At 43.3% G+C, this 25,829-nt stretch overlaps 1 long non-coding RNA gene across 2 annotated transcripts in view; it reads left to right on the top strand.

The window, feature by feature from the left end:
* The window catches only part of LOC110396508, a 95,155-nt gene that overhangs the window by 29,593 nt on the left and 39,733 nt on the right, over window positions 1–25,829 (top strand). For both annotated transcript variants that reach the window (XR_002437012.1, XR_002437013.1), the window contains exon 2: window positions 12,110–12,210. This is a non-coding gene — a long non-coding RNA (uncharacterized LOC110396508). The remainder of the gene's footprint in view (window positions 1–12,109; window positions 12,211–25,829) is intronic.

The raw sequence follows: 25,829 nt of genomic DNA, 5'->3' as shown, positions 1-25,829 counted from the left end.
ACGTGCTGCTGCTGGGCTGGGGGCCCTTCTTTTGCAGCTTTCCGTTCAGAAAAAGCGCTTCTTTCCAGCGCTGCCGTGCAGGGAGGGATGCGAAGCGCTCTCCCCGTTGCACGGGCGGACCCGCTGCCTCTCGTTGACTTCTCCCGAAGCGGCACGGCCCTCGGAAACGCGGGCCGCCCGGGCTCGGCGGAGCCTCCGAGCAGGCCGGGGCTGTGTGGGGCCGCAGCCCCAGGCCGGGGCAGGCGCAGGGTGACGCGGGAGGAGCGCGGAGCAACGCTGCCATCTAGTGCCGGGCCCGCCGCCCGCGCCTCCCCTTCCCGCGGAGGTTTTCATCCCGTCAAGGAAAAAACCGGCTCTTGGAAAACAACCAACTCAGTTGGAACTCGGAGATAATAATCAGTTTCTCTGGGCTTGTGAAATTGGCTCATTAAGCGTGCTTTTTAACAGAAAATATTGGAAGCGATTAAGTCTGCTTTACTGAGTGGGCATGAAATGGCTAACCTTCGGCCACCCACGGCTCCTAGGTGCCTGGCGTCGTTTTATGCATGCGGCGTAATGTCTTTACTTGAAGTGCTGTTTATTCATCACCTGCTTATTTATCTCTTTGCATTTGGCAGGCACATCGATCAATGTTAAACTGTCACACAAGGTTATTTTTCTTTTACATAACAGTAGAGGCCTAAGGTAGTGGCATATTAAAAGTAATAACTTTCTAACTTGTAGCTCAGGATGACAGCACCATTTGTATCTGAATATATTACAGCCAGAAATTTAAAAAAAAAAAAAAAAAAAAAAGGTGGAAAAAAAAATAAGGAATTTAAAAAACAAACGATATCTGTGAAGCACTTATGGTCTTCCAAGGTCAAAGGCTGGAATACAACACTCCCTGTGTTGCCGTGACCCGGTGCCCATAGGAATGTGTCCAAATCTCATTGTGTCCAAACTCTGACCCATCTGAGCTATCTCCAGGCATTGATGGTTCTGACCATCCCACATGGACACCCAGTTTCCGACCTGATTCACACCGTGGTGACCAGCTATCCAGCTATCACAGAATCACGGATTGCAGGGGTTGGAAGGGACCTCTTGAGCTCCTCTGGTCCAGCCTCGATGGCTGCCCACAGTTTGGCAGTGGCTGGGGGTGCTCAAGCAGCAAGCCAGAGAGAGCAGGGAGTGGTACAGCAAACAGCAAATGCCCACACGAGGGACACGCAACCATCTGAACAACAGCAACAAAAAAGTCAACGTAGAAGGATCTCTTTTCATTCTAGTTTCTCTCCCCCCTCCTTTTTTTCCTTTTTTTGGATCCAGTGTTCTGTTGCTTTCAAACACTACCCAGCTTTGATAGACTTCCTGTCTTGGCGCAGGGCCAGGCAAGCTTTCTCTGTACAAACAGGTTTTCTTATATTTTCAGTCCAGCCTAAAAATGCCTACAGATAGATAGAAGAATGTCAGATCTTTTTAGTGTTGAATTTCAAAGCGGTCCTTAGAATTCCTTCCTTCCCTTGATCTCATCTTTGGATTGCTGCTTGGACTCGCTCCCTGTTTCTAAATATAAGCAGTGGACAGTGGCTTTCTAATAAAGTGCTTTGATAGCCTTGTGTACGTGGGAATTAAGCGCGGGCCCGTGGTGGTTCTTGTGTCAGCAGCACCATTCCTGCTGGTATTTCTCCTCTCCCACCACTGTGCACGTCGTCTGCCAAAGTACCTTCACCAGAAAGTGTGAATGAAAAAATGGAAATACTAGAGAAAGCAAGGCCATGAAACGCGCTCTCATTTCATGCAGATGGCATCTTGCTTTCTGGATTTAACAGAATTTATCGTTGAGGCTGGTCTATCTTTGAATCTGTTAATTCATGTATTCATTCCTGCTCTTGGGCAGACAGTTCTGCTTTATCTCACGAAGTGCAAACCTGGGAGAGAAGGAGGGGGGAAGCTTGTCCATTAAAAAAAGCAGCACCTCCACATGGCTATGCTCTTTGGATCAATATTTGCATCAAAGTGGTTTAAATGTATGTGGCTCCAGGGCTGTCCATTCTTTCAACCTGACCTGCAGCATTGATTAGGGCTGGTATAAGGAAGGGAAAATAGCAAATCCGGTAAGATAAAATTAAAAAAAAAGCAAGGAATGTCACTGTGACTCCTGAGAAAGATGTACTTAAAGCGCCCACATTGCTCGTATGAACGTAGTAATACCTTTAGATGGAGACTGCCCCTCTTTGCCACCCGGGTATGGCAGCTGTGGTTCATTTGATCTTATTTCTGAGCATAACAAAGAACAAATTTCAGATTTATTTAAGCAAAGATGTAACCTGCTTGTTTGGGGTCTTTAAGCTATCCTGATTCTGCTTCAAATATTCACACTGATTTGTAATTACTTCTCCAGTTTCTGCTTACATTTCCTAATTCATGGAAGGCACGGAGTAAGTTCATGCTGTGGATAGAAATTAACTTCTGCATGTTCTTTTCTTCCAGTAACACTGTGAGCCCTTCCTCGAACTCCGTTGGACATTAAACATGCAGGGAGTGCGAGGCAATTTACACCCATAAGAGATTCTTATCTGAAGAGGAGCACAATTAGAGCGAAGCTGCAGGGCTGACCCTCCAATTTTTCCTGATTACAAGCTTTTGTTAGCATTCTGGATGAAGGAAACATTTGGTTTCCTTCTCTGTTTTGCTCCTTCTGTTGTTGTTTTTTTTTTTTCCCTAATGCATTTTTCCAATTCATGTTGAAGTGATGGGTTGAGACCAGTAAGAGAGGTCACCCAGCAGAATGGTGGCACTGCTTACATTGGCCACACATGGGCTCCACTGGCCCAGCACTTCCCTTGGAGGCTGACCACCCTTTGGTGGCCGCTGGCACTGGGTGGTGTCTTGGGGCAGGACCAAGGCTCACTTTGTCAGTGGATGAATCTGAAAAGTCACACTGCAGTCCTGGATCTGCATTTTTTTTTTCTCCTAAACAGGAGAACCAAATGGTCTCTACTGGACTTTTGGTATTGAATTCTCTAGGTGTAGGATCAGCCTTTAAACTTTGACCTGCATGTGTGATAGCATAGGCAACAGCTAATTCTGAAGCAGGAAAGATTTAAGATCAGCCTTTTTTTTTTTTTTTTTTTTTTTTTTGAAACGACTTCAATTTTTGATAAAGAGAAATAGAAAAACAAAATGACAGAACACAGTATAATACATAAAACTGAGAGAGGAAAAAATGACAGCTAAGAAATTTATCATGTAAACAAAGAAATCCACACTATTGAATGGAATAAAATTGAATAAATAGAGTGATCTCTCCTCCATGCTCTGCAACAGCTCTACTGGCAAAACACTTAGCACCTACTCAGATTAGGCTGCATGAATACAACAGTATTAAGTTAGCCTCACAAAAGAGGACTTCCAGTATTAAGAGTGATCAAAGGATTTTATCGAGGCAGGCTTGCCCACGACCATAAAGGTCTCCTAATAAAGTAGAACCGAGCAATTAATTTACTTGACAGAACGTCTGTGAGCAGATTGCAGTTTCCTTGTATTTACGCGTTATTCGGTGTTACTTGGCAGTTTTGTGAACGTGTTTACCTGCAGAACTGATCACGAGCGGGGCTCTGTAAGGATTCCATACCTGACATTTTACATTTGAGGTGTGGTTGCAGCTAATTGGTCATCTCAGGCAGAGGAACGAGGAGAAAATTAGCATGTCTGAGCCATGTGCCCCAACATTAAACCACTGTTGGCCCCATAAACCTGCCTGCAGCGGTTGGCATTTATTGTCCGTTCCACTTGTCTCACTTCATGTGTCTCCCGGACATAATTTAGGGCACTAGCTGCCGGTAGACCTGTCCTAGAACTAATATACAGCTACCCATAAAACAGTTCTTTCCTAACCTGGTGTCGGTACCTCCTGTGCTTGTTGTCTAGTGGAGTTTTATTATCCTTAAGGACGGTGGCTCCTGCAAAATGGACTAGGAGCTCGTGGCTGTCGTGGCAAACGTGGGCTTGGCACACGCTTTGGTGCTTTGGATGTGAGGCAGATGGGGGTTTGTAATGCACTTTCAGGGCTGTTGTAGAGGAATTGGAGCCCTGGGATGTTCTTCCCAACAGCAGGCCCGGGCTGTTTCCTCGTAGCCTTTGGAGGCTGGTGGTTCTGGCCATGTTTCAGGTGTCCCTTGGAGTAAGCCATGTTTTTGTGGTCATACTGTGTTAGCAGCAGCCTGGCAAGAAGCTGGGATCTGTCCGCTGGAGATGCTGAGGTGTTAATAGCCAGGCGGCGCTGAGGTATTTTCAACTGAAACCGAACTTTGTCGCTGTGCAGCATTTTTAATTCATGTTATTTGGCCACGCACAGCGGGTGCGAGCACTTCTGTGGAAGAATGCACAGCAGGGAGGCTACAAACATAATAACCTCCATAATTTTATACAGGCTAGTTCACCAAAGTCCTCCTATGAGGCAAAGTGCCAGCTTTCCTTAAAGCAGTGCTAGGCTCTTGTGAACTTAGCTTTTAAAGGAAGCCCTGCTACATTCACCCGTGTCCTTCCTGTCCTCTCTCCCTCCCTCTCCTTTCTCGTCTTCAAATTCTTTCCTCTCTGACAGGCATGTGGAAAGTGCAACACTTCGGGATTTGCTGTTGTCGGTTGTTCTGTGGAGTAACTGTGTGTAAGTGCTTCTGTGTTTGAGAGCTGATTGTGGAGAGTAAAATGAAGGCAAGGGTAGATCTGTTGCAAGGAATTCATGCTTGGTTTTTGAAGAGACAGTATAGAATCATAGAATCTAGTCCAACCATCAACCCATCCCCACCATCCTCAATAAACCGTGTCCCTGAGTGCCACATCTCCTCATTTCTTGAACACCTTTCAGGGACAGTGACCCTGAACACCTCCCTGGGCAGCCTGTCCCACTCTTTCTGAGAAGAAATGTTTCCCAGTATCCAACCTGAACTTCCCCTGGCACAACTTGATGCCACACCTCTCATCCTATTGCTGTTACTGGGAGAAGAGGCTGACCCCTACCTCACTACAAGCTCCTCTCTGAGAGTTGTAGGGAGCGATTAAGGTCTCCCCGGAGCCTCCTCTTCTACTGAACCATCCCAGTTCCCTCAGCCACTCCTCAGAAGACTTGTGCTCCAGACCCATTTTCAGTCACCTACCTTGTAACAGCCCCTATAATTAGGTCACTTACGTAAAATAGATGGAAGTTTCTAATGTTAGACGGGCAAGTTTTGTACTGCTGGCTCTGGTCCATTCCCATATGAACGTGAGATTGCTTCATGCAATACCTTCTTCGGAGCTGTGCTCTGACGAGTTTGTATCTTAAGCAATGAGTCTGTCCCACTCACAGTGCTAATTCAGCCCCCTGCATGTTGTGCACTGCAGGATCTTAAGCTCTCATTTACATTTCCTTAACGTATTTCTAATTTTTACTAGACACTAAAAAAAGAAATGCTTTCAGCTTCCTAAGAAATATTGCTTCTACTTCTGGCGTAAGCATATAGCAAATTCAATGCACAACAATAACGATGTGTAAGAAATACAAGAAAAGAAAGGAAACTGGATTATATAGTTTCATTACAGAGGTTATCAGATAGAAATATCATCTCTGTGGGCCTCTGTTTGTTTGAGGCAGTGATACACCCAGACTCGTGGACTTAGAGAGATCAGATTATTACCCAGTGTCTGTCTTGTACGGTAGCCATGTGAGATTCTGCTGGGAAATAAGGCAAGATACCTCCACTCGAGTTGGCTAAAAATTGCTCTCTTGAAATCAGTAGCATTATGTGGGCCAGGCTGATCTTTAGAGATCTTTTGAGAATAAGTAATACTGGAGTAGATTACACAAGAGATGGGAAGCTCTTGCCACCTCTTCACATCCTAGAATCAGTGCTGAAAGTGATGTTCTAGCCAAGCCCCAGACTGTGCAGTTTGCTACAGGGCTTTTTGTGCAAAATCACTGACACAGGTTGCAGAAGAGGCTACTCCAGGCAGCCTCTGGGTTCTTCTGTCCCTGTAGTCCATGGCTCCAATAGCAAGCACAGCCAAAGGCAAGAGGAGTAAGCTCCTGGAGCACGAGTGGCAGCTTTTGAGAGGGCAAGGACTTGCAGTGCAGTTATATCTCATGGGATACATGATGGCCTAAAAGAGCCCTTTTTCATACTGACTAAAGCCACGAGAAAGACAAATCTTTCTGGCTGCATGTTGCATATGCTGCCCCTGCACTTACAGAGGTACATAAGCTCCTGCTGTCTCCAGGGCCCAGCTGCCCGTGCCAAGATCTTCCAAGCACAACTGAGCCCTTAATCAGCAAACTGTCCCATGCTCCAAGAAAATGCTGGCAAGCTGGCTGGCTCCCAAGAACACCAAATCCTGGCAGCAATGTCCTGCTGCATCAGGCAAAGCACCCTGTTTCCAATTGGGAAAGCAGAGCTTTGGGAAAGTTTTTATCTTAGATCAATCGTCCCTGCAATCAGCGATGCCTAAACATGAATTCAACATTGTAACGAATGAACAGGAGCACAAACGAATTGGCACAAAATTTTGTGGCATGAACAAGAAGGGAAAAACCATAATCCATTTGGACAGAGCTATCTTCAGTTTATTTTGCTCCTATTTAAACAGTTATTGACTGAAGCTGACAGTAGTCAACAGGCAAAGAGACATGTCAGTTTCTGAACTGGCTGAAGTGCTTTTTTCACCTCTACTTCCACTAAACCGATGCTTTTATTTTCATTGCAACTAAGTCATTAATAAGGAAATTTCCTTTCTCTTACTGTCTTTCTTAAACACAATTCCTGTTGTTGATTGCCTTTCTGTTACATTTTTGCATCAGAAGTGGGGGCAAGATTTCTTAAGGAGCTGGAATAGCCCTCCTAATGGTCTCAACAGGAAAGAGATTATCAAATTGAGGTGGAAAAAGCGTAGGGAATTAAGACATCAAATATTGCAAGGCCATGCTAATAGTCACTCCATGTACTCTGGGTACCAAGTCTTCTATGTTCTCTGAAAAAATGAAGTGTACCTCACTTAGGTACACTCCTGTGTTGTCTCCTAACTTCTATAGACTTTGATTCGGCCCCTTTACAATATAGGACATTTGCTTGTAAATCTGTTTAGGGAGGAGCATAGAGAAATAATTATCTAAAACTGGAATTTTCAAAAGAATTTGACAGAATTCGGGATATATAAAACCACCAGGAATAGATGCCTATTTTCACCTTCACATGTCGGAATTATGTGCCCATAGGCTATGAATTTTAGAGACTTCCCTCAGCAGTCTGGTATACAAATAAAGATGTTTCTGTAGCCATTCTAATTTTGGGAAAAGGAATGGTAACTGAATGTGGTCACAGTCCTGCAGGTATTCAGGTGATGCATATTATCTGAGAGGGCATTAGGGTGTAACATCAGCTGATTCCTCCATAGTTTTTTAGTTTTTTTAAAAAAGTAATATATAAATATATTTTCTATGTGTATATATATATTCATACAGAGGAAAAATCATACCCATGTAACAAGTCTTCATTGACCTTACCAATGCTTTTGATGCTATTAGACTTCCAGCTCTGTGAAAACCGTTGGCACTATTTCCGAACTCCTGGATGTCCAGAAAAGTTTGTGAAATTATCCGTCATCTGCACAATGGTGTGCTGGATAGAGGCTGCGGCTGGCACTCTGTTGGATCCATTTGTAATAGCAAAAGGAGTCAAGCAAAGGTATATTTTGGCACAGACTGTTCTTTGGACTGTTCTTTGTAGTAATGATTGATGATGCCACTAGAGACATGATGCCAGGAATATTTATTAAATTTTGAACATCTGGCAAGCTCTTTAACCTGAGCAGATTGAAGGCCTCCACAGCACTGAAGGAGAAGGTTATATGTGATCTTCTTTGCGCAGGTGGTTGTGCTTTCGTTGCACACACTATAGAAGACCTCTAGTTCACAACCAACAAATTTGCTGTGGCAGCTAAAGTCCACAGATTTATCGTCAGTTAGAAGAAAAGAAAGGTTATGCAGTAGTCCAGAGCTGGAAAAGCATATACAAGGCACAGCATCAGAATCAACATACCAGTGTGGGTAGTAGATTTCATTTCTTTTTTGAGAGGCTATCAGAGATCTAAGAAATCACATACTGAATTAAAAACACATGTTTTGCATGTGAGATTGCATCATAAATTGACACGTGCATGGTATCCCACAGCATACCAGAGTTAGTGTTTATTTTGCTGTAGTAATTTCCACATTAGTCCGTGGCTGTGAAACATGGACAAGTCATTGCTGGCACATCAAAGAGCTGGAAAAATTCCATCAACAGCACCTTCAAGCTATTATGCATATCAAGTTGTAGGATAAGAATCACAAATAACAAGATTTTGCAAAGAGATTGCACAAACAGTATTGAAGCAATCATTATAAAAGCATAACTTTACTGGACTGGACATGTCCTCTGTATTTAGGACATAAAGCTCCCACAGTACATGCTGCATAGTAAACTTATGGCAGGCAGCAAGCAGATCAGAAGTCACAGAAAGGGAGAGGCATTTGTCCAGAAAAAATTGCTCCCTAGTTGCTACACAGATGCCATCATTTGGGAAACTCAGCATCAGCTATTAATATAGAGTACTGCAGTCTGAAGTGAGACATGTTGGTCAATGGAGCCGAAAAATCATTCACGACTGAGAACTTGTGAATAATTTTGCCCTTATTGAACATCTGCGATTAAATCATGTGATCTTTATATGTGGCTGTGGTAAATTCAGTTTTGGAAGAAACCAAATTGTAGTTGAGGAGCAGTCCAGGCATCATTCTCTCCATCACCAATGGAAGATGAAGCTCTACTCTGCTCTGCTAAACAGATCAGAGGAGGAGCACAAAGCACTGCTCAGATTTTAGGCCATGTCTGTAATAACTGTAGAAAGGCCAATTAGAATAACCTGTTTGCTGAAATGGAACTTCAAAAGCAGGGATTGTTGCACACAACCTATAGGAGATGGAGTGAGAGCAGTTCAGTGTGTAAAATTGATAGGCACGTTTCTATCGTGCTATCCTTTCTGTCTAAAGCATCCGAAATTCAGTAAATGTATTCACTCGCCCGACTTCTGAGAGTAACTTTTCATCAGATTTTCAGTAATTGGATATCACATACTTTGTGGTCTTTCTCGAGGTTATCAGAATAGCCAAAAAGGAGTAAAATGATAAACCGAATTACTTGAGGCTGGCCAGTTTTTATGGGGAAGAATGATGGACTGAATGCCTTAGGAGTAATCCTCTAGACCACGTCTGAAAACTTTTGGGCTAGTAAAAAGCCCAATCATTGGCATGCAGTATTTCAACTCTACAATGAGATACTGCTTACTGGAAGAAAGAAGGGGAAAAAAAAATCAACAGTGTTTTATTGTAAAACCTGTCTAGATTTTTAATGAAATATTGGGAGGAGGAAATACTTTTGTCCTGGCAAGACCTCAAGGGTGCTTTTCTTAATTTCTCAGTTCATTTTATTCTCTTATCTAAAGTATGTCAAAGGGATTCTGTATTCCAGTTATGAAAATGTGCATATTTTATACCACAAAAGAGAAACCTTTTCTTTTTTTTTCTTTTTTCCTTTTTTTTCCCCTCTTTGGTAAATATTCTTTCAGAAGAAACACAATCGATGTAGTCAGAGCTAACAAGCAGATGGATGTATTTGAATGCCATTATCTTATGTACAATGATATTATCTCTTTCATGAAAAATTCAGCAGTTTGGGCTGCTTTAGTCAAGGAGAAGGAGGAAGTAGGAAAGAAAAAATAGCGAGAAAAACATGATCAGACTTGGAATCCCTGAGGGGGTCACATTGCATCATTTAGCAGGAGAATAAGCAATGCAGAAGGAGCAAAGTTGGTGGAGCTGCTGTCTGCTCTCCTTATGGCGTTCTTGGCTCCGAGCTCTCTTCAAGCCCTGCAGCTGTAGGTGGGCAGCTCTTGGGCCTGCTAAAGCATCACACCATGACATTTTTATCATCAGTCTAGGAGAAGAAAATAAATTTGCTAACAGAATATAGTTGGCAGGCTAATACTGCCTTGTCACATTCCAGACATCTCCAGGTCTGGCCTGAGCCAGAGGAAACAAGAATGAGGGCCAAGAAGTTCATGATGGACATGTTATATAAAGCACAGAAACACTTTAAAAAAAATGCATCTCTATACTTGAGATCAGGTATTCCTTGTAATTTCAGAAACGGGAGTATTTGCACTTAAGTGACAGAAAGCTCTGTTTCTGTAAAACTATTCTAAATTCTCACCGACTTTGGAGAAATACTTCATTTCCATTTATTGTGGGGAAAACAAACCAAAAAAGCCCCTTAAATACTATCAGGGTGTAGGGTCTCACCCTGTTCTTAGGTGTCCTTCAATGTCGCGTAAACTCCAGCAGCTGGTCAAAATAATGTAACCTGTGTGCAAAAGATTAGGTTTTACTCCCCCTGGGAATGGTGTGTCAGAATGGTTCCCACTGCTGGAATTTGGTGCTTGTGGCATTTTCTGCTGCACAAGTCACTTATCTGTGACTTCCTCCATGGCAGTTAAACATGGAGAGAAAGTAGAGAAGCTCTGCTTTTTGCTTCACAAGTTACAGGGGAAAATTGCCTGGAAAAACTGAAGATATCACAGGTAACTTTAGAGTTGAACCATGCCCAGAATAGATGTTTTGTACCACATGTTACAACGGGAAAAGCTGTCATGCAGTCACTCAGCTGGGTGACTGGACTACATCAGGCATTTGGTGGATTGGGAGAATAAAGACTGTGATGGCAAGTTTCATCTGGGAGAATCGATCTGCGATGGAAGTGTCACCGTTCTCTTCTAAGCTGTGTTCAGCAGCTGTGCTCCCAGAATCTTACAGTAGGAGATGAATAGCACATCAGTAGGCAGATGGGTGGATTAAATTTATTTTTACTTGCCTACCAGGAGAGCGCTTCGTGTGTCTGGGGGAAAACACGGTGTTCCTGAATCGTGGGGCTGCTCCTCCAGAAACATCATCTTCCAGAAGGGCTCTGTCCTATGGGCATCCACCCTTGGCCCTGCAGCATTCGGAGGGCAGTGCTGAGTATAGCTATTCATGACAGAAAAGTTCAGAGAAACACGTAATTGAAAAAGGTGTTATGCAAGCAGGGCAACTTCTTTGGGGTTCTGGATGTGTCACAATGTCTTAATGATGAATGTTTAGGAAAATAACCAGACAAACTGACTGCGGCTTTCTGTAGCTCAGGTTGTGGGAACTGACATGTCGACTCGAACCAGACCTTCAAAAGTCCTTGCCCATCGTGGTGTTTATACCCAATCCTGCTGCCTTTTACAGTGTGATTTTCCAGATACAGTTCAAGGTTAGAGTGTCTACACTGGCTCTGGTGTAAGGTCTTGAATGCTGTTTTGTTTAACTAAAATTGTGTATCTTTGAGTTTCAGTTACAAGAGCGCATCAGGTTTAACTATAACAGTTTTCTTAAGTTTTAAAATTGTTACCTCTAATTGGGAATGTTGGGTTTATTTTCTTCAAAATTACTTCTTCCTCAATTCCTGTGTCATGTCCCTTTGGAAGAGTAGAACTGTTAGTTGGGAAAAATGCTCAGGTCCCTCCCGTAAAAATAAACCCCATTTCTAAAATTCGTTGATGAAGTGAAGTTTGTTGAAAGTGTTGGCATTTGGTGGGCTGAAAGAAAAAGTAGGACTGAAAAAATATTTAATCTAAGTTGTAAAGGAGCTTGGAACCACACCACAAGCATCATAATTAACTTTAATAATTATAAATGTAAATGCAGACAAGCCACAAGGTTTTAATGGTGTGCCACATGCTTCTGCTAATTATTTTAGAGTTTGGACACATTCAGTGCCAGCTAATTATAAACCCTGCTATGGAAATCATCTGTTTATATTAGACTTATTGATCTCTAGTGTTTAAGCAATATGAAAAGGGAAATCTACAATGCTGTACCATCTGCTTTGTATTCCTAATTGCTTTTAAAGAATCAAATATATAAATAGTCAGCTTTTTATACGTTAGGCTTCAAACTCATTCAAGAAACATGTTTTGCAAATCTAAGTGAACAAGAAAAATATGGAGTATTAATTCATTCTCTCTCCCCCTCCAGCTTTCTCCATCCTTGTGTCTCTGCAGTTCAGTGACCTCAACACGGGAGGAGAAATGTGTGTGTCCCAGAAGCCCCACATGTTGGTCAAGCCAGCTGAGAAGGTATACAGTTTATCATTTACATCTTTTAATTGCACATTCTCTTTCACTCCTCACCATCAAACACACCTTATGGCCATGAACATTTCTTGTTATTCCACTTAATGGATACAGAAGAAGAGGGGAAGGGAAATTAATGTTCAAACTAACGATCACCTCCTCTGGGAAGTATTTGGCTTCGTGGCAGATTAAGCCTATTGGGCTGTATGACGGGCAGTGGTTTGGGTGGGAGATTCGTGCTTGGATTATTTTTTGTTAGCACCGCTGTTAAATATTTCACCTCTTTGAGAATAATTTCTTCATAGATATATATAGTTGCTGGTTTTCATGCTGGATGAAATAATTCTGTGCCCACTTAGCAAAGTCGCACTTTGTCACTTTTACCTGGATGGTCTCCTTTGTTAGGTGCTGACTATTCTCTGACCCTTTAAAATTCTGTTAATAAAAAGATGAGTCCTGCTCCGTGCTTGCAGGACCCCCGGGAGCTGAGTGCTCCCTAGGCCCATTGCACAGACTGAGGAGGAAGAAGCAGTGCTGAGGGATTTGTCTTGGTATTCCCAACTCTCCAGCCCTTTCTGATGTCTTATCCTCTAGACTTTTTGTTCACTTTTGCAGTTAAGTTCTCCAGTGCTCCACGCACACACACAAAAATATCTTTTTTCTAAAGTCAGAATTTCTACCTTAGCCTCATTATTTTGTTGCCCCCGAGAGTGGGTGTCTCATTATGGGGCTCAGCACTCAGGGTACACGTTGAGGATACTTCTGGAGGAATCCCATTGTGAATGTAAGGAGGAAAGTGAAGATGCAGAAGCGTGCCCAGTGTGAATTGTCACCGCTGTAACTTCTGAAACCTGTGATGTTTTGTGACAATCTGCATAGGACGGGAGAGTGCCCGAAGAATTGCCGTCTTCATGACAAATTGAGAAACTGGGCCAGATCCCCAGCTGGTGTCAGTTGTAGTAGCTCTGTTGAGATCCGTGGAGCTGCGCCAGGCCGCACCAGCTGGGAGCCTGGCAATAGCCGTTTAAAATTAAACAAGTTAATGCACTTGACTGCTGCAGTTAAGAGGTCCTGAACTTCTACTGCTTTGCCTACGGAGGAGCTGCGCGCTCCTGCCTGGGCAGCTCACTGCCCTTCTGTCCTTGCAGCCCAGCCTTGCTTTGCATGAGGGCTAAGTGGTTTTGGTAGGGCTTGGTGGAGGAGAACTGGGCCTTGAAGACACACTGAGAGCTGGTGTTTGAGGGTGTGGATGGCTCTTCTGCTCTCTTTAAAGGATGTTGTTATGTTCTCTGTGTTTGTGAAATTGCTCTGCTTAGCCTGGCACTTTGGAAGAAAAGTCTGTCACATACGGCTTTACGCTTATCCTTTTCTAGCACACATGCATTCCCTGATTTTAATCACTCTGCCTGTGCATTAGTAGTCCAGGCTTCTATTATTATCTGAGTTTATTATAATGAGGGCTCTTGCTTTTCTGCAGTTCAGCAGGGAAAGAAGTGCAGCTTCAGTTTTGTATCACTTAAAAATTCAGGCTTCTTCCCGAAAGTGAGGTACCAAGCAAAGAAACAATGCTGGAATAGGCTTTGAGATGAGCTTCCTATCAAATCTCGCTTTTACAACAACCAGTGTGATTTGGAAGCTTTGAGAGAGCTGGCCAAACTCCTGAGTTGATTTTCTGAGAATTACCACCTTTGCCTTTAACCCACCGGGGTAAACAGTAACACTGAGAAGAACCACTGACCGTGCAGCATCACCTATGCACCTGCAGTTGGGGAGCAGGTAACAAGCTCACGCGAGTTCCCCTTGGTGACACCTGGTACAGTGCTTGCTGTGACAACAAGGGGTTTGCTTTGCAGCCTGCAGTGAGCTGGTGCCTGTGACATAGCACGGGGTGCCAAAGATAGCAATGGCCTTGGAGACTTTTGTCTTGGGATGCTATTTCTAGTGTCTTCCCTAATGGAAAGCCAGGCCTCCAGAGGAGGTCGCTGCAAAGTAGAATAAGCACAAGTGTCTTCCTTTGCAAGAGGTGGAGATAGGAAGCATTCAGTTGTTATTCCTACTCACAGTCAACAAATGTAATTCTTCTGACCTACTCTTGTGCAAGGCCCCTCTTGAAAATCAGCAGCCAGGCTGGCAGCATTCTGCCTATGCGCACGATACAGCCTTTCCAGAATGTGCATGTTACAGTCCTTCTGCAGAACTTTCGGAGGGCCCTTCTGGTGGCGTTAGCATTTTCACATTCTTATTAAGAACCGCATTACACACTGGGAAATGAAAGAGAAACGTCAGGTGCAATTAAGTGAGACACCACCCACTGCATTCTCCCGGCTCCTCCGCTCGTCGCCTTCCCAGGTGGGCCCCGTGCAGCCAGCATGGATAAGGCTTCTGCTGTGAGCACAGCTCCAGGCTTTTGAAGATCAGGGAAAGCACCTAATACTTCATCAGAAAATGTCTGTGAACAGAACATAAGGAGCAAGTGAATGATGTAGCTTTACTGGACAAGGCAAAACCAATTATATCCTTTCAGTAGCGCTCAGTCATAGCTCTAGGTACTGTGAGGCTAAATAATTTATTCTGAACTTGCCAGAGGTGGGGATTATTGCTATGGCGGAGGCAACATTTGACAGAAAAATTCTCTGGCCACGTTGGAGGTGAAAGCAGTTGGTTTTTGATGCTGCTCTTATCTGGACAAAAGATATTTGCGTTACGGATTTAAATGACGGCTGAACACTTTGATGTTCTGTAACCTGTAAGGAATACATCGCTGCGATGGGGGCTGACTGCCCCCATTTGTCTTCCACTGCTTTGGCACTGCATCCCACCATGCATGGATTGCATGAGCCATCACCCACCCATCCATAAAAGGAGCTGCTGACGTCTAACCTAGAAAGTGAGCTTGCTGCACAAAAGCTCTGCCAGAACCACAGCGATTGTGGTTTGGGCTGCAGGCTGGGGCAGCCTCAGCTGGGTGGAGGCTCTGAGGCTTTGTGGCCTCCTGGGGTGAGAACACGGAGCTCAGGACGATGATGTGTTGGTCTCATTGCACCTGAGTGCTATCTCCTCTTCAGAGAGAGCAGATGGACTTTTGTGCAGAGACTGCCATAAAAGCGACGAGAGCACTTATTTTTGGCAAGCAGAAGCTGTGTAAGAACAAAACCAAGCTGCTATAAACCAGGAATTGTAAGGAGGAGGAAAACAGTGCTGACCTGCGTGGCAAGTTTCAGCCGATGCAATGCGCAATGGCGAGGATACGCAACTCCCCCGAGATCAGGGTTAGAATAGGAACTCCGGTGACCCTCCACTACAGTGGGGCTTCTATGGTACTATAATTAGGGTTATTACGATGAAGTCAGGCATATAAATGTTAACATCCTGCTCATTAAAATAGTTCTTCTCAGAGAATTAAAGATTCTGCATTTTACATTCATAAAGTGAATAATATAAACTTAACTTGTGGTTTCTTTGATTGCGCGTTGGAAAGAGTTAAAATTCTCTATGTAGATAGCTGTAGTTTTATTATGTAAGATGACCTTAGGAACTGTCATCCCCCTTGAATTTATACAAAGAATTCAAAGTAAAGGTTTTCTAGGTTACGCTTCTTTTTTCAACCCTTTGTCCTGTCAGCTCAGTCCTAGATATCTTCATCTGCCGACATGCCCAGATGTGCAATGAATGTTGATTTGAGCTGGCCCCTCAACCCCTCCCTGCTGGTGTCATTAAAACCAGGGAGGTAGCTGCTCCCCTGGCATCTTTGGCAAGGCTTGGCTTTACACTGCGGACTAAATTATTGATGAAGAGCACTTCTGTCGCAGTGTGTTTTACCCACCTTTAAATGAAACAGTGCGGATAGAGCTGTCATTGCCTCCTCACTCCCTGCAACTTCTACATGACATTTATGATGTGGTTCAGATTGCACTGAAGCAATTAATTTCCAGTAGAGCCTGCACTCAGAATGAAGTTCCCTGACAATTACCAAGGGCTGGTTTTTCAGCGAGCATACTCCACCGTCATTGATACAGTATACAAAAGAAAACATCGCAGTGTTCCGTAAAGGTTTGTTGGTCTTTTTTTTTCCTGAATCCGATGCTTAGTGTCTGAACATCTCTTTCGCATCCTTTTCACACTAACACCTTCTCTTAACAATGTGAAGCGCAGTGCTCAGCTCCACGCTTTGGGCCTGATCCTGCTGTGTGCTGAGTGCTCTCAGATCCTGCTCCAGCCAGCAGGACCCAGGTTTTGCCATCTGTTACGGGTAGCCTTACCAAAAATGCCTGTTGGTTTTGGTAAGAGACAGCCAGTATCTTCACATCAGGCATCTGTCTGCACCTGGAAGCAAAGCCTCTTTTATAATCCTGCCTTCAGCCATTAAAATGGTGCTGGGTGCTCCAGGAACTGCTGTTTTATCTCTCTTCTAGGTGCTGTCTGAACACGAGAATAGACTTTTTTGTGAGGAAGTAATGCTCCTGCTTAGGATTTGTGTAGGATAAAGACCATCCTAGGTTTTGTTTATAATGTTGTTTCTCTCACGCTTAACAGTCTCCCAAAGACCTTGATAGCGAGCTCTCCATGTGAACCATCTGCCAGTCTGTGAGCAGGGAGATTTTTGTCCAGGCGTGGGGTTCATAACCTGCTTTGCTGCAGAAGGGAACGCTGACCTGAACATGGAATTGCACCTGCTACTCCTCTTAAAATGGAGCCACCAGCTTCCACCTGAGTAGCTACCAGAGACAGACAGGAGAAGCCATGGTTTCATGTTAGCAGAATGAAACACAGTACAGCTCCATCTTCCTTGTCAGCGGCGGCACTAACATGGGGTGAGTTCAGACTGGCACCAATGCACCAGGGTGATGGGCATTTTGCAAATGCATAGACATAACAAATATATATTGATGGATAAACTGATGCCTGGTCCTGTACTTACATGCTCAGGCTCAGAGGTGAATATTCTGAGAACTGAAATGTTTGGACACAAATAGTTATTGAGAAAATGTGTGACTCGGTTTGGATGAAATCAAATGCTTCTTAACCCAGAGCATGAAACTCTCTGCTGGAGAGTTGCAAAGACTAATCAAATTTGCCTTCCTTATAGTTCTGGTAATCGTACCTCGCAGTACAACTAGCAGTATCAGAAGGTGACTCTTTGAAACGTGGTCTGAGGTGTTTGGGCTCCAGAGATGCTCTGCAGTGAGTGCTAGCCTCATGCCACAACATTTATGGATTTAGGAACCTCTGTTAAGCATTCCCTCCGAGAAGACTGTAGCTGTACTGCAGCTGCTTGTAATTTTTTTTTTTTTTCAGATTCATGAGGTTTAAATTTCATTTGAGGCAGAGGCAGTAGAAATAAATCAAGTAAAGGGATTTTATTCCATGGCATGTTTAACTAGAATAAAAAAAAGGAATTCTTAAAAAAAAAAAAAAATCACCAAATGTGCCTGGCCTGCTAACCCATCCTAGCTTGGGGTTCAATGTGGCAAAGCATCTGAAATACTTTGAAGGAAGGGATAGCATCCTTCCTCTGAGAAGGAAACACTTCCCTGGTTGCTTCCTCTCTGGGAAGCTGTGGCTGAATTCCAGCAAGGTGTCTTTACAAATGTCTCATTAGTATCTCTCAGAGGTCAGAGGAACTGATATTGAAATAGTTGGAACCTGAATGAGGCACTAAAAAAAGGGAGTAAGGAATGTGGCATGTTCTTCACATTTTAGTGGTTTCACTTCTAATGATTTTCCCACCGTTCTGCAGTTAAGGTTAAACAGAAAGGCTTATGGGATTCACTGCAGTATTGTGTTGGAGACTGAGGGATGCTTATACGAGGGATTTGTAGGATAGGGAACAGCCTTTAATGAGCGTTTCAAAACTCCTGTAGATGTGTTGGATCTTTGGTGAGACATGAGGAAGGTCTTCCAAATATACCACGTACCTTCAGAAGTCTTGTTGCTTTTGTCCATGTTTCAGCTGGTTAGAGACAGGTCCCGTCAATGTAACGCATCCTTTCTGCCCTGGATCGGAGAGCACAAAAGCCCAGGTCTTCTCACTGACGTTTCAAGCTTGGCTATTTCAGTATCAAGATTTGCACTTCTGCCAGGACAGTGTGTTTCTCCCCAGGGGCTTAGAATGAGCTGTACCAGCACACTGTTAACTGTGCCTGTTTTAATAATAATTGGCTGGTACAATAAGCTAATTTATCTACTGATTTTCTGGTATGCATGTTGGTTTGCCTACGGTGGTTTTATCAGCAGACGCTGAGGTAGATAGTAGATGGAAAATTTGTTTTGGTATGGCTTTCCTTTCTGTCTTCCCACTAGCAGGCACCAGTAACGTGCAAACATTAAAAAGGGGTGGAATTTGGTTAACTATCAAAAACCCGTGTGAATTCACCTGTTGCTTTGTCAGGTGGGCAAGCTACTGCTCAGTGTCTTGCTGGGCAGCAAGGCATGCTGCATGCAGCAGGGCATAGGTCGGTCTGCGTGTTTTGGGTTTTTTTATGGAGGGGGAATAGGATAATAGACCTGTTCACTGCTGAATCCCTCTTTGGAGGTCTGCACTTCAGTATTTCAGGCTGTGTGCTGCCAGACCATTTCACATTTCTTTATGGTGGTTTGAGAAAACTCTGGTCTTGCTACCTCTGGCTCTTTAAAACACCCTAGGGATGAAACGCCTCAGAGAAGACTTGATTAGTTTAGTCCTTCTCCTTTTTTTTTTCTGCCTTTTTTAAAATATATATATAAACCAGGAATTTATTGGCATGCCTACTTCTGCAAACTGGAGTTGCAGTCTAGCCCTGATATGTATTTTTCACATAAAACCACAACCTATCAATCAGCATTTTAAAACTCTGGCATCTGTATTCAGCAATCTAAATAAAACTGGCTTTATTTTCAGAGGTTTGGGAAACTTTGAGAGATGAGGGAAAAAAAAAAGGAAAGGATCACCACAGAATAAAAGAAATGGTGTATCACCATTGGTGTGGCACAAGTGGAAACTGGATTTTCCATGTGCCTGGGGCACCAGGCTTTTGGAGGCAAGTTTGGGCTGGTGCCCCAGAGAAAAGGATGTAAATGGGTGGTGGGTGACAGGGGGATGGACCCTGCTAGAGACAGACGGTTGGTGGGGAATTCCTTTCCACTCCCTTGCTGAAATTCAAAGGTCAGCAGGAAGGAGAATGCTGCTGGGTGCTGCTGGAAAAACAATGCTCTGGCTTGATCTAGAAGCATTCTGCTGGAGCTGGAGAAAGCCGACGATGAAAGAGTGATAGTTTAATTTATATTTAAAAAAATGTAAGCCTATCTTTAAAACGTCTACAAACATTTCTGTGCGTGTTTGAAGGCTCATGATTCTTTATGGCTATTAGCCTAAGCAATATCTCAAGTCTGAGCTCTGGATTTTTGCGTGGGACAATACAAAATTTCTGTTTGAGTGAAAGTTAGTACATTTAAATATGGGTAAACAAATTCCGTTGTCTCCGGGAGAGCTGGGATACGACTCTCTGCTCTGCTGAAGTCCCTTTCTGCTGGTGCTCCAAATATGATTTGCACAAGTGGTAAAAAATGCTGTTACGCGGCAGAGAATTAGACCTCAGTATGTAAAATGGGGAGATGATGCAGAGTAATTTGAGTAGGAAATCCTGGGACATTAGCGATGCTCCAAGTGCAAATTTTAATATGGATTTAACTGCGGAGCTGTTACTGAGGCCTCCGTAATGTTATTTTAAGGTTAATTTGGAAACCTCGTTCGATGTTTTGGCTGCCTAACAGCCACTGTCATTAGTGAGAGTCGCATGGTTGAGTTCCAGCGCTCTGCTCTGAAAATCTCCCTCTCCTCGGTTGTTTATGTACACGGGCATAAGTGAGCAAGCAGACCATTCTTTGAAAAGACAATTTCGTATATAATAAGGCGTTAATGTTTTAATCCAGTCATCTGTGCTCCCCCAAGGCAGGCAAAGGAGCTTCAGATCTGAGTTCTGAACCTTTTCTTAATGACAGATTTCTTTGGTCAGAAGCAAGTCAAGCTCTCCCTTTGTCATCCTGGCTTATTTTTCAGTCTTACTGTCTTTCCACAAGACAGCAGTGAGAGATTGCTATGAAACTAATTAATGTCTGACAGACAGATCGAACCAAATATCCAAAGGATTCAGAGTATAGTTCATTCCCCTTTACAAAACAGAATACCACGAGGCAAGAAACATATAGTTGACATTATTATACTAACAAATAGCTGAGGGAATTTTCTTGCTCATTTTATCCAAATTAGACAATTTAAGACAATTATGGTTAAACTCCCCTCCCAGGCTGCAGCTGAGTTACCTTGATGCGTTGGTAGTTGTAAAGAGGTATTATGAAATATTACCTAAGAGGGAAGCTGTGTGCTTTACTGGACCTCTATTGTCTCTCAGAGAGCAACCACAAGGGAGAAATAAGGGTCATGTGTCATGTATGCATAGCCAAAGTATAGAAGATTTATGACTTGGTGAATATGTAGATGTGCTAGTGTTCTTGACCAGGCTGTGGAAGCTGTCCTTGAGTGTGTCTGCGGTTTTACAGTTTAAAAAAAAAAAAAAAATACTTCAAAGAGAGGAAGAGGCAAACAATTATACACACGCAGTCTTGGAACACTTGGGCAGTGTTCTCTGCAATCGCAAAAATAATGACTGCTCATCCTAGTCTCTTGAGGGGAAAATTTCCATATTTTTGCTTTCGAAGCACTTTCAAAGCCATTTACTGCCATAATTCATACACCACTGGATTAAGAACCATATGCCTCTTAAAATCAGCAAGAGGCTATGTAACGGATTTGCTGATTTAAGGAAAAGGAAAAAAAAATAAAAATAAAATAGGCATATTGAGACCTACTTTTACTTCAAAGGATGTAATAATGCCAGTTTGTAAGTCCACTCATTCAGAAACAGTTTTAAATTAATTGGATAGGTGACAACCCGAAATATCGAACTCCAGTATGTTGCCCACCGCACCTGATTTCTACACTTACTGTAATGCTTTTGGTCACCAGTTAACAGTAATTGTGGACTGTGCACTCAACATGACTGCATCCAGAGTGATCACAAGAGGAGCATTTTATCTGAGAAACAGGCACCATTCAGAGAGATAAGGGGTGGTCCTGTGATGTTAATGGTGAGCGACCACAGTTTGCTACAGAAGATTACAGCTTGATGCTAATTCAGTGTTCTCCTCAGTGCACTGATTTCACTGTTTAGCAGTCACATGCCTTTCACTGGTGATATTAGTACCAGCATGTCTTCTGTTGTCTGGAGCGTGATGTCTTTCAGGATCTCTGCTGGCTTCTGTGTAGTGCAGCTCAAGACAGTCCTCAAAACCCAAGGCAGAAGTCCTGTGTCAGTACATATTTACTGCCTTCGTGATGGCAAAGAAAAGTTTTCAAATAGCAGCAGGCTCTTTGTCTATGAGCCACATGGAACGACCACAAAAGCAACTGCCTGAGCCTGCAGATGGCCAAAAAATAGCTTTGAAAGTGTTGTGTAAAGGGTGCTGATGGCATTTCCAAGGAGAGCTGTGGTTTTCTCATAGTTAATGGTTTCCCTGGCCATGTTGCCCATGTAGGCATAATTCCTGCAGGCAGGAAGGAGATGGGGAGGGTGGAGTTGTCATGATGAGCATCTGCCAGAAAAGGAAAAGCAGTCAGACTTTTCAACCAAATTTGAAATAATTCTTTAAATGGAAGCAAAAGGAATTTTAACTTCCCATTCAATCTTCTTGATTGCTTTTTCTTGACTGTGTGGCTCGCAGAGCAAAATTAAAAGAAATATCTTGCCGAGCCTGAGCCATGATGCCTGGAAGGGAGTATGACTGGTGCCTTCGTATGATGCATGTCTGATCTCCCTTTCCGTGATGGACAAAGCAATGGGATTGAACTATCAAGATTCGAGTTGGATTTTAAAGAAGACCTTCCTGCTCAGGGAGGTTGCAGCATCACCACAACAGGTTGCTGAAGTCTCTTTTACTGTGTGCTGCTCAGAGCTGGGTAGATAAACATCTGGTGAAAAGGATGGAATTTCCTCTGAAAGGGAAATATCCTTTATCTCTCAGGGTCCCCTGCCACCCTATGATTCTGTGTATGTCCATAATGTTCCTAAAAGTGCTGTTGTTACAGCATATTAAGTTATTCCTGTTAAGCTGTTGGATAATGGAAGGAGAGTTTCCTGCTTCCCCTCCTATTCCTGGAAAGAGGCAATCAGTAGGTGCAGAGCTTCATTACAAAATACTTGATTTAAGAAGAGGTTACTTGTTTCCTAGGAGTTCTGTAAGGGACAGGCCAGCAAATTCAAGAGCATATAGAGAAGAAAGATTCCAAGGATCTGGGAGGCAGGCCTTGATTGTAGTCAACGTATAGCAAGTCCCAGTGTGGATTGCAAAGAGTTGTCTCTGTCACATGGGGCTGTGACTGTTTACAAAGCAAACTGTAGTTCCCTGGAAGAGTGTGCACTTCTTTTTTTTCTCATTTGCCTGTCGAAACAGGAGGCCATGGTCTAATTGTGTCCTACATAATTTGTTTGCTTTTGTTTCAGCATAGAAATAGAAGCATTGAATAGAAGCAAAGTGTGTTGCATTTCGGTGTGTTCGAAGCTTGCTCTGCAAATGTATTTGACCAGGATTTACCTTAGAAAACCAAACCCTTTGTTGTTGTTGTTGCTGTTTTTTAGTCAAGTATAGCTACTTTTTGTGCTTCAGAAAGGACTGTAAACCTCTGCTTGTAATATCTGCTTCTGAAGGAGACTTTTCCCTCAGTTAATCGAGGTGAGTCCTGAAAGGAACTGAAATGGAACTCAATCCCAATGTTGTTGGCCATTTTTCATCATTCATTTCTTCTGAGGTCTTAAAAGCTTTCACACAGAAACCTGATCTAACCCTCCAGTTGCCTCCCTTCCCCTCAACAGACACAGGGGAAGTCTGAGGATACCAATTGGACAAGCCCCCCAAAACCGTGCCCTTGGAATTCACTTTTTTTCCTCCTGTTTGAAAGAGCAAACAATCACATGCCTGCAATAATGTAAATTTTACTCTCATTATGACTGTACTCTCCCACAAGCTAATTACATTTCAGACACAAAGGCTGTCAACTTTCCTGCTCCGTGGTGATAAAGGAACCTGCTGGGTAAAATAGCCACCACTCATGTGTTATTTCAGGAAATATCTAGCCTACTGTGGGAGAGAGTTCTTGTTTTTGTATTGAAGAAATGAAACAAGAAAACTCTAGTAGATTTACAGTAAATGTAAGTGGCTATAATGATCAATATGATTGGACAACACAGTTTAAAATTAATCGCAGCCTTTGTTTAAGGAACCTGTCTGGTTTTGCCTCGTGTGTTATTACTATTTTTTTTTTTTTGATTTATTGAGAATACTGCCTGAATTCGAGACCCTTTCCGCTGGGATTTAAGGTAGCATGCTTTCCTTTGCAGCAGGGCTAGGCTGGAGTGATGCTGGAGGAGCGCTGCGAAAGAGACTGAATTTCCTCCCAGCTCTTTGTTACCCCTGGTGTCCTAGACGTTATCACCCCAACCAGCTGCCTGTGGGAACTGAAGTGCTCAGTGAGGCCTGTGCTTCAGGGCTTGAGCAGCCAAGTTACTTCAGAGCTCCGTTTTAACCAAGCCATCGGATATTTCTGCTGTTAAGCAAATGAGAGTACTCCGGTTTGGTTCAGCTGCAACGTGAAGGCGGTGACTTGCAGCAGATCGGTGGTGAAAACCCAAAGAAACCAGGGTTGAAGGCAGCATCTTTCTCTGCGTGGCCCTCTCCGTAATAAGCTTTGGGTGGAACATAAAGGTGCTTCCAGAAGTGGGCTTGGAGGCCAGCTGACAGGTGCTAACTTGTTTAGCTGCTGTGCCTTGATTGCGCTTGATTGTGTGCCTGCAACCTGAGCAGATTCCAGAAAGGAGTCGTATTCTATTTAAGGCACGTTCTTTAGGCAGTGTATCATACTTCTGGCATCTGGTTTGGCCTTGGGGTAAGAAGACAACCCAGATGAGTGTGGTTAAGGTTTTGAGGGGAGCTGGTGCTTTCCTGCCTGACTGGGGACATACCGTTGTTCTGGTTGCATGATGACAGTGGCACTTCTTGTGTCGGGCTGTGATTTGGCCCACGTCCCGTGGCACAGCATTACAGCATTTCACTCTACACCTGGATGTGAGAAGCTACAGACATGGCCCAATGCCTTTCTTCCAACAGGTGCAATAGTGCAGTGGGGAAAGACTGGGAGGTGAGTGCAAATGAGAGGGAGGGGTGCTCCGTTCATTAACTGTCCGCAGTAAATGAGTAGAAGACACTTAGGAGGAAGCCCTTTCTACTCAAGAAGCTGATGTGGATAGCGAGGCTGTCCTGTTGCAAGTCAGTAAACATTGCGTTGTTCTCATTCACTTTAGCAGCACTAAGTATGAAATAAGATCAGGGAGGTCAGCTTGGCTCCGGTTGCTTAACGTTAAATCTCTGTAAATAGTTTCAGATCTTCTCCAGGATTCATGCTGCTGATGACCTGGTGTGCAATAACTTCAGCTTTATAGTGGCTTGATTGCTAGATCCAGGGGCATAGCCTTTCTGTTACCCGAGTCTCTCACCCAGTAAAATAATGAGAACTGGTGTTTCAGTAGAGATATGAATCTGGGCAATAATATGTAGCAATGCACATTATGCACCCAAATATTTAGTAGACTCAGTTGGAGGAAATGACGTTTGGGCAGTCTTTTCGCATTACAGCCCTGTGAATTACAGCTTCACGCTTTTCCTCTGTCACTAATGAAATGTGTGACACGCACTCAGGCACTTGTCCGACTCCGAGCCTTCACACCTCTAACTATCTGCTGGAAATAACAGTGAGTGATTTCTGGGACACAGTGATCCAGACCCTCTGACTTTCAGATTAACATGCCTCAGCCTCCTTCAGTGGAACAACAGTGACAATCTGTCCCAGAGGACGAGAGAAGTAGGAGTGTAAAATAAAGTTTTACTCTAATGTTATTAAATACCTACCTCCTTGGGAAAGAGGACAAATGCTCCATTTATACAGGAAACAAGTCTGAAGGTTTAGGTAAATGTGTAAATACAGCATTAAGCAGTGCTTGGTGAAAGGCCTGTTTCATGAAATAGTTGTTCTTCGGAACGTACGCGGCGTTTTGAGAGGAAATGGTGGAAATGGTGAGGACACGGTGGCTTAAAAATAACTTAATTGTGCACAGTAATTTTTTCCATACATTTTCATGAGTGTTTTTTATTATGCGTTGCACACGTCCTAAATACATAATTACATGCTGTCTTGGCCGATTGAGTAAATAATACACATTTAAAAAAAAAAATAAATGAATATTTAACAAATGGAGTGCGGTGGCTTCAATGTGGGGAACGTAATACGGGTTTAAAAAACCTGCCTAATTATGCACTTAACCAAGACATGAGGACAGTTCCTCTAGAGCCATTCTGGCCTGTCAAGTAAATAATATGCATTTTACAAAACCAACTAATTATGGATTTGCCCACGGGACTGTAAAAGATCTGAAGATGCAGGTAAGTAATACGCACTTTATAGCTAACCATGCATGGGGAATTTAATTTAATTAAAAATGCGGGAGGTAGAAAAAAAGAAAGTAAATAATGCCTATAAT

This window comes from Numida meleagris, chromosome 3, assembly GCF_002078875.1.
Source record: "Numida meleagris isolate 19003 breed g44 Domestic line chromosome 3, NumMel1.0, whole genome shotgun sequence".
Classification (NCBI taxonomy): Eukaryota; Metazoa; Chordata; class Aves; order Galliformes; family Numididae; genus Numida; species Numida meleagris.
The sequence above is the reverse complement of the archived record's forward strand: the minus strand, read 5'-3'. Positions and strand labels throughout refer to the sequence as shown.